At 45.2% G+C, this 3,689-nt stretch overlaps 1 long non-coding RNA gene across 1 annotated transcript; it reads left to right on the top strand.

Annotated features, from left to right (window-relative positions):
- Positions 1 to 848: 848 nt before the first annotated feature.
- Positions 849 to 2,707, top strand: LOC311512663. Its single transcript, XR_014709519.1, has 2 exons — positions 849 to 1,051; positions 2,117 to 2,707. It is a non-coding gene; the product is annotated as an uncharacterized lncRNA (long non-coding RNA).
- The last annotated feature ends 982 nt before the right edge of the window (positions 2,708 to 3,689 follow it).

Raw genomic sequence — 3,689 nt, 5'->3', positions numbered from 1 at the left:
CAGATGTTGAATTAATCTAACCTCATAACATAGCATTGGCCGAGAAGGCCATATCTCCATTTTCCTGAGGCTTTATCAGCTGCATTTTCCTGCAAGACAAGAATTGTCTTGGCTGTTGTTGGAGGGAAATCATATTGCTCATGTTGTAAATATTCCGGGATTGACCTCAAAGCCTTTATAAAATATTGCAATGCTTTTCATCACCCACCCTCACCTCAACGCAAGAGGAACCCTGCAGTAGGCAGCACCATGAGCTTCTGCCATCATGATCATCCTGACCCCACAGCATTGGTGACATAACTAGAGGTAGATTATGAACTGAATTTCTAATCAATGTATGGGGAAATTCACTCCTGCACAGAGGACCAACACAAAGGCCTATTCAACTCACAGGTCCCTCTTAAGACCTAATTTGAAAGATGAAATGGGACTTAGAGAGTTCAAAGACCTTATCCTCTCTTTCTTCCAGGGGGAATTTTCAAGTCATAAGGTCTGAGTCAAAACCCTCCCACACTAATATCTCACATTGATTTCAATGGGCGTTAGATCTCGAAACTTAGGCTTACAGGTTCTGAGCATTGAGATTTCCCCTTTCCTCCTAGGAATTACAAGAGCAGTACAATGCCCGCAATACATAGCATATTTTAGCAGGACGAAACTGGATTCCTCTGCAGGACAGCAGATTGCGAAACTGATACAGCCCTGAATCTCCTTGACAATCACTCTCATTAGCACTCCTGAGGAGGTCACTAGAATGATACCAGGCACAAACGTGTCCCATAAAACTTTTAAAATAAAAGAAACCCGTGGGCTTGTATGTGCATGTTATACCCCATGTGAGCCTGATAACACAACAATCCTGAACACAGAAGAAAACAATTATATCAATTGCAGGAGTCATGTGCCCAGCAACATATGTTTTGTAACTAATTAGGACCTCGAGCAAAAGGATGTCTCAAATTCTCCAGGCTGTTTAAGAAACTGTATAAAAGTGCTCGCGACTCAGGGTTCTTTAACCACTTCTCTTGACTTCTCCTCCCTGGTGACCTTGGTAAGTCTGATTTGACTCTATCTTTCTATAGCTATCAAGACGTGTTCGTGATGGTTTGATTTAGTTCTGAAACTTGCACATACCTCTGTGATTACTGGCTTTATTCAGGGGTTTTCCCACTGGAAAAAATGGTAAGTTATTAAGTTGCAGGCATTGGTGGATTCAGGGTTTAGAAGTTAAGGCTGCAATCTTTCAGAGGTACATAGGAATTTCTGGACACTAGGTCCTCTTTATTTTCATTAAGAATAAAGTGTTCAACTCCCTTCGGTAGATTTGAAAAATCTCAGACCCAACTTTTCAGTTTGTGGGGTTAGGAAGAAATTCCCCCAGTTTATTGCCAAACAGATTGCTTCTGTGTGCTTCTGCGTTCTTCTGTGGCAGCTGGTACCGAACATTCTTTCGGACACATTATTCTGATCTGATCCAGCAGGGCAATGTCTATGTTCTTCTGTGCACCAGGAGCATATTAAGATGCAGAGCCACAACTGGTGTAACTCCACTGAACTCAGTTGATCAGTGCTGATTGCTACCGGCTGAGGATCTGGTTCTTACTGTTTTGTTTTCCCAAAAGCATATTGTCCATTGATTCATTTGTAAGTATTACTGACCCACAAGGTTCAGAAGCCAAAGCACCATGCTCTGATTTTGAAGGGAACTGATCTCTCTGATGAGGTTAAATCCTCACAAGGAAACTATCCCGAACAAATTTGTCCCTGCCATGCTCCTTAGAAACATTTTGTAAGAAGGAATAAAAATCCCTTGCGTGTATGACAGAAATACTCTGTGTTCTACGTTTACTTATTCCAAACAGTGTTCTTAGGAGAAATGGACTGAGAAGTGTTCAAAAGGGTTGGATCAGAGGGGGGCTAAGAGAGAGGGGAGCAAGAGGACAAGAAGGAGAAACTGGGAGGCAATAGGTAGCCAGGACATAAGGGTCTAGGTCACCATTTCTCTACCTCTCTCTATCTCCCTGGCCGGCAATACAGTAGTAACTGAGTTTTGACCCTTATTATTCCACTGGCCCTAGCGCATTGTGTTGACTCTTTTCCCTGCTGTGTGTTTCAGGTTAACCTCCGGCGCAGAAAGATGACTTTCGATGAACTCATGAATGATGAATTGTATTATAACCCCTACTGTTACCAGGGCTGGCGCGGCTATAGAGGCCATTATGGCTGCTATAGGCCCTGGGGTTCCTGGAAGCCATACAGGTATGGGTGGGGCCATCAGTATGGTGGCCACTACCCTTACCGATGGGGCCATGGGTACGGCTATGGAAAGTTCTGGCCATGTTTAGCCGAGGAGGAATAGACCCGGAACAAGGAACAACCAGGAAACGTCAAGCGAGATATGGAATCACAGCTGGGCTTATGGGCAATGACGTTCAGAAATGCTGATTGCGCACAACTCCCATGGGAGCTCTGAGTCCTCAGCACCTCCGGAAATCTGCCCAGGATCTTTATTTCCCCACTTACACTTTATGACTTTTTCCTCTATTGTCTTCCAGAACATCTGGTGTGAAAGGCGTCACCTTGTAACGGGTGATTTCTTGTTGACTTTCATGAAACCCTGGAAATAGGTTCTTTTTACGCTGCCTACTGTCTGTCTCTTCCTGTGTACTTCTCCTCTTTTTCACATTAAACTGATTCTGCCTCAAAATATCAATCTTTTCGTTTTCCTTTCGGCTCCATTCCCGATTTACCAGCCACTATGGCCCAGATTCAAAAGAGCTACTTACGTGCCTAACTCCCACTGAAATCAGTGCGAGCCAGGCACCTAAATACCTTTGTGAATCTGGGTCTGTGGGTAACAACTCGCTGCTGGGCAGGGAACCAGTGCCTGTGCATTACTTAAGTCCCACTCAAGCCCTGTATTGCGAAGAGCATCAGGTCTGGCAAAAGTCTGTATATCATAAGAGAGGTATTAGCCCTCTAGGTCCCCTCTCTTTACCAATTAGGTGTCGGGGATGCCTTCTGATTCACAGCTTCTAGACCTTGCCAGTCCCGGTTCAATCTCGAACAGTAGGTGCTTGGTACCCTCAAGATGGGCAATGCCAACACTGAAACCATCCCTCCTATTCCCTCCCTCCCAAGGGTGTTTAATTAAAAGCCCGTCAGGTTTAAATTTCAGAAATCTTGTGCATCACTGGGCCTTGGTCCTGTGTAAAGGGAAGGGGCAACCTAAGCGCCCCCTTTTGGCCAGATGTGCCACTCTGGGTGAGCCACCTTACCGCCCCCTACTTAGAATCATAGAATCACAGAATATCAGGGTTGGAAGGGACCTCAGGAGGTCATCTAGTCCAACCCCTTGCTCAAAGCAGGACCAGTCCCCAACTAAATCATCCCAGCCAGGGCTTTGTCAAGCCTGACCTTAAAAACTTCAAAGGAAGGAGATTCCACCACCTCCCTACGTAATGCATTCCAGTGTTTCACCACTCTCCTAGTGAAAAAGTTTTTCCTAATATCCAGCCTAAACCTTCCCCACTGCAACTTGAGACCGTTACTCCTTGTTCTGTCATCTGCTACCACTGAGAACAGTCTAGAGCCATCCTCTCTGGAACCCCCTTTCAGGTAGTTGAAAGCAGCTATCAAATCCCCCCTCATTCTTCTCTTCCGCAGACTAAACAATCCCAGTTCCCTCA

This window comes from Lepidochelys olivacea (genome assembly GCF_965140295.1).
Source record: "Lepidochelys olivacea isolate rLepOli2 genome assembly, chromosome: 24".
NCBI lineage: Eukaryota > Metazoa > Chordata > Testudines > Cheloniidae > Lepidochelys > Lepidochelys olivacea.
The sequence above is the reverse complement of the archived record's forward strand: the minus strand, read 5'-3'. Positions and strand labels throughout refer to the sequence as shown.